Raw genomic sequence first — 13,870 nt, 5'->3', positions numbered from 1 at the left:
CAATTTGCACCAGCTTGGGAAACCTTCCTTGCTCTCTCTAGGAAGCCTCCTTCCTTACCCTCTTAGTGAGTATGTGGCATTGACCACTGGGACTAGTGTGGTTAACACAACAGACTGTGGTTAACACAACAGACTGTGCAACAGCAACACCTGACTTTTGGGCTGTGGATGGCCGTGAGCTCTCTGTACTGTGCTGCTGCTTGAGTCAGGGCCTCCCTGCAAGCTGCACCATTTCCTCCTGCATCTGCTGAGTTCCACAGAGCCTTCACTATAGATTTAACTTTTCTAAGGCAGAATTCATACTTGAAATTTAGGGTAGGGGGCCCTCCTTGCAAAGGCACTAGGTCTTGTCTCAGCTGGACGTATTTGTGCATTACTCTGAATGTCTTGATTCCAGCACTCCTAAAAGCAGTTTGCTCAATAGGACTCTTCCAAAGTCCTGTATTTTTGACAGGAAAAAGTTCCTGATCCTCAAGATTATAAGAAAAAACATTCATGGCACTCTATGATATGGCCTGAGGATTAATTCAACCACGATCACTAGTGCAGGAGGTCACTAGCCATCAGGTGAGGTGTCCTGGAGGAAGATTCTTGTAAATGTGAGCAGCATCAATGCTCTTGAATCATAAGAAGGAAATGTGAAAGAGGAAGAAAAAGAGAGAGGGAGAAAAATCTGGATATAAAAGGAAGAAATAAAAAATGGAAATAGTAACCTACAATTTAACACTACTGGAAATCTAATTTTTATTAAAAGAATTATTACACCAAAAAAAAAGAAAGAAAGAAAGAAAGAAAGAAGAAAGAAAGAAAGAAAGAAAGGGAGGGAGGGAGGGAGGGGCGGGGCTGGGGTCGTGGCTCAGTGGTAGAACACTTGCCTAACATGTGTGAGGCCCTGGGTTTGATTCTCAGCACCACATAAAAATAAATAAATAAAATAAAGGTATTGCGTCCAATTGCAACTAACTAACTAACTAACTAACTAACCAAATAAGAGAGGGAACTGATTGACTTTTGAGCCTCTGCAAATGTACCAACTGGAAACATTCATGATTTTAGCCAATACTGAGGCTTGAGTAGAATAGTTATATATAGGGATCCCACTAAATTAAAAAAGGTAGCACCTATTATCTTAGAGAAAATTACTGAAGCACAAAATAGAGAACAAGCATCTTGCATTTTAATCATTAGAATTAATCATTGCCTTACCCAAATTACCCATAGTCAGCATACTTTTTTTTCCTAAAGTATGTAATGGACACATTGACCCTATGAGTAATAAATCAGAATTAAACTATAGTTATGATTTTGGCATGTTTAAATCAACTTGAGAAAATGCACATTATTGTCCAGTTGTCCCAGACAAAAGAGTTGATGTTGCATAATGTAAATAAAATATAGTCTTCAAGGGTGATCCCCAGTGTCCAATATGAATATGTCCTGTTACTAAACTTGGAAAGGCTATCGGAACCTTAAAGCCATGGCTCTACCCATTAAGTCTCTTATACATAAAATTAGGAAAATTACTCCCCCCATCAATCAAACTAATAATTATTTTGCTGCTATAGATTTGGTGAATACATTCTGTTCCATCTTATTTCAAAAGCCCCTCAGCTACCTTTCCCCCTGTGTTTATGGGGACACAACATATCTGCTCACCTCAGGGTCCCTCAGCTGCCTTGGGATCTGCCAAGCAAGACCTTAATGCACTGAGGTTTTTCAAAGAGCACTGCCATTACATCATCATGATGACTGCCTCATTACAGGGATTCATTTGACATGCTCACTTAGGACATACAAATAAATATTCAAAAAGGAGCTCATGAAGAGAGTGGATTCTTGCTTCACACAGCACTGGGCTCCATCTGCTTGGCCAAATTCCTGAAAATTATTTGGTAAACCAATGTTGCTCCATTCCTGACACTGTGAAAAAGCAGTAACATCCCTTAGGATTTTGTTTAGGTTCCCAGGCACCCATTGCTCATTTACAAGTTTTGCTTAAGCATATATGTGCTGTTGCTTAAACTCAGCCTACTTTGAGTGAGGCTTTCTCCAACAAGAGTCTCAGCTACCATAGAGTGGTGCTCTAGCTAGTGCTCCTAGAGTCCTTCAATGCAGAGGTTCTGGAAACCTCATCTCATGTATTCTGTATTATGTGGACCATCTTGATGGTGCTGAATTGTCTGTGAGCTGCTAATGTGAAAAGCCTCCCTTCTTAGCCCTGTGCTATAATGCCATCAGAGCAGCAAGTACTGCCACTTTCTGGGTTCTGGTGGAACCAGTGAATCTTTTAGTGCCTGGTGTGTGTGATCCTCCTGACCCTGCTGCCCATTATGCATAGGGTCACAGAAGGAGCAACCTACAATTATGGCACAGTCACCAAGCCTCTTGCTACAGGATGCAGCCCAACATGGGCCCTGGAAGTGTTCCCCCTATAAGAGGGAACATCCATTCTGTGCTCAGTCCCTTGCCATATGCCATAGTGCTAGAGGGTGTCACCCCTTACCCAGTCTTCTTGAGTACCTTAAGAGTTGATCTTTTGAGACAAACTGAATGAGCAGCAGCTGGAATTTGCATTCTTAATAAATTGCATCTCCTCTATTGCATGCAATGGATCAGTGGAGAACTGCTGTTTTTTACCCCTTATTCAAAATGTCACTGATAACAGGTCAATAAAGTTGGCCAAACTGAAAGCATTTTAGTTCTAGATACCCTGGCCAACAACTAGACATATCTGTACACTTTATGGACTCGTTGTCTATTGAAAACAGTCTGGCTGTCTGTTCTAGCCAATAACCCAATTCCCTTTTCAAGGACCCTTCCATGGGATAAAGAACTCTGAGAATCTCTTATTTCATTGAGAATGATTAAATAAAGTGAGCTCTTTTTTATTTTATTTAGAGATAGGTTCTCACTAAGTTGCTTAAGTTGCTTAGGGCCTCTCTAACTTGCTGAAACTGGCTTTGAACTTGTGATCTTCCTACTTCAGCCTCCTGAGCCACTGGGATTACAGATATGCACCGCTGTGTCCAGCAATATTGAGTTCTTAAATGAGGTGTTCAATGAACCTCAACCTCTTTTATCATTTTCAAATTCTTAGAGCATCATAACAGTTCACTCAAGCAAGATCAAAATCACATTAAGTAGAACCTGGCACATTTTGATCATGTGTCAAACATAAGGGAGTATTATAATAAAGAATGGGGTTCCATTATTTCAATTTATGAGTGCTGAAAACTTTTAAGCCTCAGTTTTCCTTCATCTCCTTGTGCTACATAGCTAGGCAAGCTCATAAACAAACTCAGTGCTCCCTCCTTTGGTGGTAGTGGGACCTTTGATCCACACCTGAGAACCTCTGTCAGAATTTCAGCCCTAAGCATTATGAACAGCCTAAGCCAACCACTTTGCCCTGTTCTCTCCAGTTATGCTTGGCCACACTAAGAAAACTTTTCCTGCTCTCCCAGAAAGCCTCATTTTGCAGGTAAGTGAAAAAAAAATCCAACTTTATCAGCTAAACAAATACCAATCTTGGCTCTAAATAGAGAATGGAAGTTATTCAATTGTTCTGCTCTAAAACATAAAACAGCCATGCTCTAAGTTCAGCTAATCAATGTGTGTAATTAGTGTTTAATTTTTCTTTTATTTTCATTTCCCTGAATACTAATAAGATGCCAAGTATCTCCATTTATTTTTATAGATCATAGATATTTCCTCTTCTTTTTTTTAGAGAATTTTTTAATATTTATTTTTCAGTTTTCGGTGGACACAACATCTTTGTTTATATGTGGTGCTGAAGATGGAACCCGGGCTGCAAGCACTCCAGGCGAGCGGCCACCGCTTGAGCCACATCCCCAGCCCCAGATATTTCCTCTTCTAAGAAATGGTTGTTCCTGTCATTGGATCGTGTTTCCATTGGGGTATGATTTTCTTATAGATTTCTACATGCTCTCTACAAATACTGAATAGTTATTTAGCATTGTTACATGTGTTATATCTCCTCCCAGTGTCTGGTGGCTGATCACTTTTTTAAAATATGTCTCAATGATAGGAGTGCTTCATTTTAATATGGTTGAACTTATAATGTTATACTGCAGATAGCAGTTTTGGTACTCAATTCCAGGGCAGATAGGCAGTCACTTAAGCTGGCATTGACTTTGTATATGGTATGAATTAGAAGATTACACCTATTTTTCCTACTTATAGCTCATTTTCTAGTTTAACATATTGAATATTTCTCTTCCTCCCACAACTTTTGACATCTAGCAACATTACATATGTGTTGAACTGTCTCTAAATTTTCCTTTGTCCCTTTGGTCACTGTCTTTTCTCTTTCAATATGTAATCTTTGTAGGTTTTGTATATTGAGGAAACTCATATAACAGTAGAAAACCAAAAATTTGTCATCTTGTAAATATTTAAATATATATACACAAAAAAACCTTATATAATTTAAAATGAATAAATTTACAGGTGTAAATGCAAATCGTTTCCAACTCAAGGCAAGTAATAACCAATGGTGGGCAGGCGGGAAAACGTTGGTAAGAATGGAAACTAGGTCCTAAGGCTGGGACTTTCCCACCCGGTTAGACCAGCAAGAAGTCACAACTAATCCAGGAATTCTTGGCAGCCCAAGCAATCCTGGAACAATCTGTCAGCAGACACATCAATACCCTGCAGAGATCACTGCTGTGGTCTCAGATTCGCTTAGCCACCGACTTCTCTCCCGTAAGCAAGCTTTCACTTCAGGCACCAGGTGACCAAGCCACATGGAATAAGGGCTTAAATCAAAGACACGCCCAGGGCGTTAAACATATACCAAGGGAACAATTAACTTGAATACAAGGTCCAAATCGGCAACAAGTTCTACCATCCAGCGCTGACATAGGATACAAGCTTCAAAGAAAAATTTCTTTACCAAGGCTTATTCCAGTTTCATGAGGCTAGCATGAGGGTGTATACTTTTGCCAGGGCAAATTTATACTTCAGAATCCCCTCTGAGGGAGGGGCGCGCGGACGTGCGAAGGCTGGCTGCCAGGGTCCTGCCAGGCAGGGGCCGCAGCGCTCCGCTCTGGTCCTGCAGAGTTAGCTACTGCCGCTCGGTGTGCCGCTGGCCCACCGCCCCCTCTCTCCCCTTCCTTTCCTCCCTCCCTCCCACTCCCCTCCTCCTTCGGCGCCCATTCCCACTCCTCCAGCCGCCAGCCGGGGTCCTTGACGCCACCGCTCTGTCTCGCGTAGGCTCAGGCTAGGGCAGCGGAGCCCCCGGGTGTGGCCATGAACTTACCCCAGGCGACATCGGCAGAGGCAGAGGAGGAAACGGAGTGGAGCTTCGCAGGAGGAAAGCCTGGACGGAGTGCTCTGGAAGATGTTGGAGACCGAGTATCTGTCCACAGAAGCGACGGCGCGGGATGAGGACTGAGGACGAGGACGACGGGGAGGACCTTCCTGGTGCGAAGCTGCCGGCACCAGCAGGGAGAGGAAAATTGCAGAAAAAGATTTTTTTTTTTTCCATATGGCAAAAGGACTGACTTATACCTTTGAGAGCCTCACCGGATGAGCAAAGCGCGGTAACTTGAAGGGTGTACTTGTGAGAAATGGAGGAGGTTTTGTTGTTGTTTTGTTTTGTTGGTACCTGGGCTTCAACTCAGGGGCATCAACCACTAAACCATATTCCCAGCCCCTTTTTTTCTGTGTTTTATTTACAGACAGGGTATCACTGAGTTGCTTAGAACCTTGCTAAATTGCTGAGGCTGGTTTTGAACCATCAGCCTCCTGAACCGCTGGGATCACAGGCAGGAGCCACCAAACCCACCGAAGAAATGGAGGAAGTTTGAAGATGATTTATCACTGGGAACTGAAGCCAACCACCTCCATGAAAATGATACTCAAATTGAAAACGGCAATAACATCTTGGCCAAAGAGAGAAGACTCCAGTTTCATCAGAAGAGGAGAAATGAGAAATGTGGGTGTGGGAAGAGCAGTGAGACAGTCTCAAGAGTTTCAGAATTATTGGAACTTTGTGAGGAAGATACTGAAGAAATTCTTTATAAACTTGGATTCGGACAAGATGAACCAGACATTGCTTCTAAAATTCCTTCCAGATTTTTAAATTCTTCATCATTTGCCACAAGGGATAGATATTAAAGCATTTTTAACATTTATTTTTAATTATAGGTGGACAAAATAGCTTTATTTTTTATGTGGTATTGAGGATGGAACCCAGTGCCTCACGCATGCCAGGTGAGTGCTCTTCCACTGAGCCACAACCTCAGCCCCAATATTAAAGTATTTTTGAGTGCTCAAATGCAACCAATGACATGCTTACTATTAAGGCAAATATGTTTTCTATTTTATATTTTTTCTTCTTTATACTCTCAAGTCTCTGGGACTCCCCTTCAGAGAATTGGAAATATGCCCTCAGTGACCTCTACCGAGGAGATAGACTTGCCTCGCCTTTAAGTAACAATGCAAATCATTTAATGAAAACACTATCAAAACTAAATTTTTGATAAAACAGAGAAAGGAGAAGGTAGCAGTCCTTCCCCAGCAGTTGAAAAAGGAAAGAGGCCAAATGTTTCAATGATTGAAGAAAGTGGCAATAAAAATGATAAAAAATCTCAAAAAGTTGTAAAAAAGAAAGACTCATCTTCTATGTTAGCTATAGTTAAAGAAGAAGCCTCGGGTATTTCCTTAGGGGTTTTGGAGAATGCTGACACTGATAGATTTTCTGATGAAACAAATAGAAATTTTAATCAAAAAACTGAGAGTGAACAGAATAAAGAGACTCAAAATCATGAGATTATATTGCCTAAGGAGTCTGTTGTAGAATCTGATTCAGGTGGTGATTTTAATATGTCCAAACACAGTGAGCTGGAAAATGCCACTATGTATGCACTTGAAAAAGAGCCTTGTGTACCACTGATGATCCCATTCATAAGAAATATAATGACATAGCAGAAGGACTCCTTTGAAATGGAAGATGTTCAGAGTATAGAGGGAGAAGCTTCTCATGTTCTGTCCACTTATGAGCTAGGTCTCTCTAAGTCCAAAAGAAATCATCTGCTATGTTCTTGCAAGTCAGCATTCTGATAGCAATGGTTTTGCCAAAGATTACACTCATGAGTCCCTGCAAGCAATGGGGAATAGTGCTGATAGTTGTGACAGTGAGACAACAGTCACATCATTTGGTGAGGACCTTGTTACATCAATAGCGCAAGATCAACCTTATTTCAATGAGTCAGAAGAGGAATCTCTTACCCCTCTTCAGGAAGGAAGAGCCAGGGCAGCAACAGTTGCTGAATGTGGGACTGTTGAGAATACCGGAAATATGCAGTCCATCTGTAGTCCAGAGGATCACATTGCTGAAAGTACCAAAACAGAAGAGGTTTTGTCTTCAGCACAGACAATAGAGCTCATGAGGGAAACAAGTGGTAAAAGTGATGTGAATTTGCCCAGTACACCACACACCATATTCTGAAACTTCTGGCTTTAATTGAAGCAAAATGCAGTGATATGAGCTCTGAAAATAAGTAGGGCCTCCTTCTTCTGTGGACAGATTTAATATAGCTTTGCAAAGATCTCAAATGAAAGTTTGTAACTCTGTCTAATCAAAGAGTAGGGCGTAACCTGATAAAATCAAAAGATCTCTTTTAAAACAAAGATACTTGCTTGCAAAAGCTGGCTATCCTCCAAGAAGGTCTCAGTCTTTACCAACAACTTTATTGAGCCCAGTAAGGGTTGTGTCCTCTGTCAATGTCCAGTTGTCTCCAGGGAAAGAGACCAGCTACAGCCCATCTTCCTTCAGCTAATAAATACACACCCAAAGAGGAACAGGAAGGGGATAAATGGGTGACTGAGCATGACAGTCAGTCTTTGGTTAAATCTACCATTTTTCATCTCTTCATCATCTGTGAAGAAAGAAGAAGCCACCCAGAGTGAGGTGACCCAGTTGGAGGAATGCCATCATGGAAGGACTCCTGCCTGTTCACAGTTCATCCCAGCATAGATATCTCAGTCCACCTCTCCCTTCACTCTGTCTACTCTCAGGGGCAGGAAAGGCCTCTGTGTGAGCACATGAGAACTCTGAGCACACACAGTTTTCCCAACATCTCAGGTACCATCTGCAGTGCCTTTGCCTCCGCTATCAGGTGTCCTTACTCACCCAGATACATTGCCTACCCTTACTGAGTGTGCTCTGTGAATCCTCCTTCTGCCATATAAATGCAGTTTCAAAGAGTGTTGCATGATATTAGAAACTCACTGCAGAATCTTTCATGGTACCCTGTGATGAGAGGACCTGATTTTGCTGCTCTTCCATGTAGTACTTAGAAATCATCTGTTCTACATCTTTATGAGAATACTTTTCAGGAGCTTCAAGTAATGAGGTGAAGCCTGAATTTGTTTAGAACACAAATGATGGATTTAGAGTTGGCATTGCTGCATCAGCAAACCAAGGTTTAGTCACCACATAACTGAGGAGGAAAGATATGAAGTTGATCAGCTGCAGGATTTGAGAAATTCGACCCGAATAGAACTTCAGGACTGCTTCTTGGACCTGAATGGACAGCTTCAGGCTGTGCAGGTGTCTTCTCCTTTCCGCTCCTCAGCACTTGTGGGAATGTGTGGCAGTAGAAGCCCTGATAACTTGTCATTTCCTTCTCCACTTTATGTAATGGAACCAGTAACTGAACTGATATGAGAACAGTTGTACTTGAAGTCTGAATTGGGCCTGGAACTTGGAGAAGTGGGATATGAACTCCCTCCTGGAGAAAGCTCAGAATCAGTTTTCTCCTACTCAACATCAGATGTCTGTGCAGGGGGCGGGGGGGGGGGGAGCTGCCCTGAACAGGAACTGAGCACGCCCCCTTAGCCTTGAGTAATGGGGGTGTGGAACTGGCATTGCACACAGTGTGAGGCAGATGGACTTCACCTTCACCAAGAAAGTACAGCTCTGGGATTGGGCTACACCCCCGTGTTTGCTGTAACACAATCCTTTGCCTTATTTGGGTAGAATTTTCTATCAAATGTCTTTCCCCTAAATGAAAACAGGGGTTTAGGGTGAGTTTGCTCTCTTGCCTCTTGCCTCCTTTCCTCCTCTTTCCCTCCAGTGTGGGAGCTTAGGTCTCAGAGCCATCCCTGACCCCCGAAAAAGGTATTTCTGTGTTTGTGTGATCTTTCGGTTGCCAGCACAATTCATGCGGAGCGACCCTGACTCCACTGCTTGCGCAGGTTGTGGTGGATAATCTGAGTCATCTTCTGTGTGTTCTGGTCCCTCTCATGCTAACAGAAGAACTGGAGTGCCTTCCGACTCTGTGCAGATGCCTCCAGAGTTGAAGAGTTCTGTAGAAGTCGGAGTAGCCAAAGAAGAAGCCTCATGGATTATAGGACCTAACTCTGAAGTGGAAGAAGGGTCTGGAAACCTCCCCCCCCCCCCAATGCCTGAAGAAATGCATAGAAATGTGGAGCAGAACAAGTTGCAGCAAGTCATGTGGGAGACTAAAGAGTCAAATGTTGGGGAAATCAGAAGGGAAATTGTAAGTTGACTTTTAGCAGCAGTATCTTCAAGTACAGCATCTAATCCTAAGCAAGATAGTCATTAAGTGAAATTTTTAGGTTGGCATGGATCCTATAGTTATGACTATTTGTGTTATCAATGATATACACTGGTGGAGGTGTTATCTGTACTTCAGAAGATACTGTCTGCTGAGCTGGGCTACTATGTACAATATGCTATGTGTTTCCCCTATGTATATCTTTCCAAAAAATATACATAGAAACTAGGCACTTTGCTGATTACTTATTTTTTTAATCTCTTAAAACTGTAGCAATTTGGAAAGGCCTAATATTTATTTGTATGTTGATATTTTTCCAAATTGATTCTCTGTGTAGAATTAATTATAAAACTTGAAGACTTCCAGACATAACCGGTTTATAAATAACATACTTCTTCAGACTAGCTTCTTATAACACTGACCTCTATGAGGTATTTACTGTGCAATAACTGATTCATTTTATTAGAGCTTGAAGCAACCAATGATTTTTCCTTCACTGCTGTTAATTAATGTTACTTCCAAGAAAACCCACTGTTCTGTTTAAAAATTGCTCTTAATTCTTGAGGAGGCTACTGATAGCCGTAGGTTAGAATTAACTACAACTGCTCAATGTTCTTACACTGTAAACCTCATTGCTTTACCCCAAACAAATGTAATTTTATTACAGCTTACATATTATTTTTCTTTTGGAAATGTGCCTTATGTTAAATGCTATGTACTTTTGCATTGTCCAGATTTCTTATAAGGAGATGTTTCTTCTTCTGTGTTTTAAACTACATAATATTGTCAAAATAATGGGGCCTCTGACTTGAATAGATATAAATGAATACGCTGGTTTCTTGTTTTTTTCCAAATGTAAGTAATATAGATTTGTTCTCCTCATATATAAATTATTTGAATTCGGTATTAGCCAGTCAAAACTCTTTGTTTTTATGAAAGAAAAAGGAAAATGGTTTCCTATTTGGCTTTACATGTGTTAAATAAATGTGAAAAGTAACAACAACAACAATAACCAAGAATTGTTTATGCAGTAGGTGCCCAGAACCTGCTCAGTCCATCTAGAAGCATTTGCGGTGGAAAATGGAAGGGCCTAACTCAGTGTACTCCTGCTTGTTCATCCACATCTGCTGGAAAGTAGAATGTGAGGGCAGGATGGAGCTGCCAATCCACACAGAGTACTTGTGCTCAGGGGGAGCAATAATCTTGATCTTCATGGTGCTGGGTGCCAGGCTGTGATCTTCTGCATCCTGTCAGTGATGCCTGGATAAATGGTGGAGCCACCAGACAGCACAGTGTTGGCATAGAGGTCATTGAAGATGTTGATATCACACTTCATGATGGAGTTGAAGGTGGTCTTGTGGATGCCAGAGGATTCCGTACCCAGGAAAGAGGGCTGGAAGACTGCCTCTGGACACCAGGACCACTCATTACCAATGGTGATCACCTTCCTGTGGGGCAGCTCATAGCTCTTCTCAGGGAGGAAGAGGATGAAGCGGTGGCCAACTCCTGCTTGAAGTCCAGGACAACATAGCACAGCTTTTCCTTGATGTAACACGATCTCCTGCTCTGCTGTGGTGGTGAAGCTATAGCTATGTTCTGTCAGAATCTTCATGAGGTAGCTTGTCAGGTCCTGGCCCGCCAGGTCCAGACACAGGATGGTATGGGGAAGGGCATAGTCCTCACAGATGAGCATTATGGGGGTGACCCAGTTACCAGAGTTCATAACAATGTCAGTGGTGCACCCAGAGGCATACAGGGACAGCACGAACTGGATGGCCACATATATGCCAGTGTGTTGAAGGTCTCTAACATGATCTGAGTCATCTTCTCTCTGTTGGCCTTGAGGTTCAGGGGGGCCTCAGTCAACAGCACCCCGTGCTCCTCATGGGCCATATGCAGCTCATAGTAGAAGGTGTGGTGCCAGATCTGTTCCATGTCATCCCAGTTGGTGACAATGCTGTGCTCCATGAAGTACTTCAGGGTCAGGATGCTGAGCTTGCTCTGGGCCTGTCCACCATCATACCCTAGTGGTGGAGACGCCCGATAATAGAGGGGATCACAGCCCTGGGGGCGTCACTGCCAGCAAAGCCAGCACTGTACATGCCGGAGCCATTGTCAGTGATGAGCTTAGTGATTTCTTCTTCCCTTGTGATTGCAGAGCTGCAGGAGGACATGGAGCTTGGGCCAGTGCATGATCAAGATAACGCATTCTCACTGTTTTTGCTAGTGTATATATGTTACACATATATGTAACATACATACAATAGCATTGCTATCGACTTTTGTATGTTAATAACATACTTCCATATTAATAATCTGTTTTTTGAATCTTAGCATTTTTAACTATAAAAACAAATTTTACTTGTTTTGTTATGAAGTAAAAGTGAAGGAAACCACATAAAGTACCCACTTTACAAGTATCCTTTATTTCATCTCCTTTGGCATTAGCTTTTCTTTGCCCAAAAATGCTCTCCATGTTCAGTGCAAGAGTGAACATGGAAAACCCCAGAAGAACTCTCAGTTAACCATAGCCACAGGTCTTGTGTTCTGTATTCTACCTATAGTAAATAAAAAAAAATATTTTTTTTTTTTTTTTTTTTTTTTTTTTTTTTTTTTTTATTGGTCGTTCATAACATTACATAGTTCTTAATACATCATATTACACGGTTTGATTCAAGTGGATTATGAACTCCCGCTTTTACCCCGTATACAAATTGCTGTATCACATCAGTTACCCTTCCATTGATTGACATATTGCCTTTCTAGTGTCTGATGTATTCTGCTGTCTGTCCTATTGTCTACTATCCCCCCTCCCCTCCCCTCCCCTCCCCTCCCCTTTTCTCTCTCTACCCCTTCTACTGTAGATCATGTCTTCCATTTGTATTCTCTTGACTTACCCCTCCTTACCTCTTATATGACATTTTGTATAACCCTAATATTTAAAAAATATTTTTAAAATTGCATCTATACTGAACATATACAGATTTATTTTGTCTTTATTCTCCAAATAATACAACAACCATTCACATAATATTTACAATGTCTTAAGTATTTTATGCAATCTAGAGATGATGAATTAAAATATTCGGGAGGATGTATAGGTTATATGCACATTCTATAGTACTTAAATAGAGTTTAAGCTTGTGTGTATTCTGGTGTTTTCAAAGGTGGGGGTTCTGGAACCAATCCCCTGAGGATATATACGTATGACTACATTTTAACAGGGCAGGGAAAAAATAGCAAAAGATGTGCGCCCTTTTACCTAAGGACCTCATATGCCGTAAGTTTAGTTGAAATGCAGAAGTGTTTGTATTTTCCTGGAAAAATCAGATGAAACTGTGAGATAACATGCACACAAATGCTTTGCTGCTTTCAATGCAACACCTAAGAGACAACACAGCATGGCTCTGGCTCAGTACATCCTCCCAACACAGTTGCAGGGTGTGAATATAAGAGTCACTGTTTTAAAAGCTTACAGCTTTTTTTTCATTGTTTTTCCCTCATAAGAATTTAAGTGAACCAAAAATTACAAGATTATATAAATGAAAAGACTGTGACTTTGGTCATAGTAGACTTTTCAGAACCAAAAGATAGCAATAATAACATGACAATAGTTTTAATTCAATGTCAGGAATCTAGCACAGATATCCCACAAAACTGAATGTGTATATTCCAGGTAAGTGAGGTATGTGTCAGAGTAACAGGTAATTTTTGGAAGATTCACCCCCACCCCAAATGGTCAAAATTTTAATACATTAATTGAATCTGGAATAAAGATTTTTGTTATTTTTGAATTATTTTCACTCAGACACTTAACATATAATCCAACAATCATAGTTTTTCATCTTATCCAAATATGTTCACAACTTATTTCTACAGAAAATCCGGCACGTGCATGTTTATAGCAAATTTCTTCATAATAACTAAGAATTGGGAGAACCCAAAATGTCATTCAGTAGATTTATGTATAAACAAACCATAGTGCATCCATATAGCAGAACATCATCCAATATTAAATATTAAAAAGAAATAAACAATTAATTAAAAGGCATGGAGGAGCCTTAAATGCAAATTGTAAAGTAAATGAAATCAATCTTAAAAACCATATATACTGTATAATTTTAGTTGTCCTTCATTCAGGAAAAGATAAAATTGTGGATATAATAAAAACAGCCCTGAGCAGAAAGGTCTCAGGGGCAGGAGTAGTGATGAATAGCTGGGGCACAGGATTTTAAGGTGATGAAACCATACCATATGATACTGTAATGGTATGATGAAACCATCCCATATATACTATATGATATCATATGATAATGTATTCCATG

General features: G+C 41.0%; 3 pseudogenes; 2 read left to right on the top strand and 1 right to left on the bottom strand.

The window, feature by feature from the left end:
- The first annotated feature begins 5,268 nt into the window (after nt 1-5,268).
- LOC144251469 (protein ITPRID2-like) lies at nt 5,269-5,522 on the top strand (annotated as a pseudogene).
- A 5,081-nt stretch (nt 5,523-10,603) lies between these two features.
- Nucleotides 10,604-11,438, bottom strand: LOC144251465 (actin, cytoplasmic 3-like; annotated as a pseudogene).
- The window catches only part of LOC144251454 (ornithine decarboxylase-like), a 40,761-nt pseudogene continuing 38,329 nt past the window's right edge, over nt 11,439-13,870 (top strand).

The sequence above is a fragment of the Urocitellus parryii genome, assembly GCF_045843805.1.
Source record: "Urocitellus parryii isolate mUroPar1 chromosome 13 unlocalized genomic scaffold, mUroPar1.hap1 SUPER_13_unloc_8, whole genome shotgun sequence".
Taxonomy (NCBI): Eukaryota; Metazoa; Chordata; class Mammalia; order Rodentia; family Sciuridae; genus Urocitellus; species Urocitellus parryii.
Note: the sequence above shows the minus strand (reverse complement) of the source record. Positions and strands in the feature narration are given on the sequence as shown.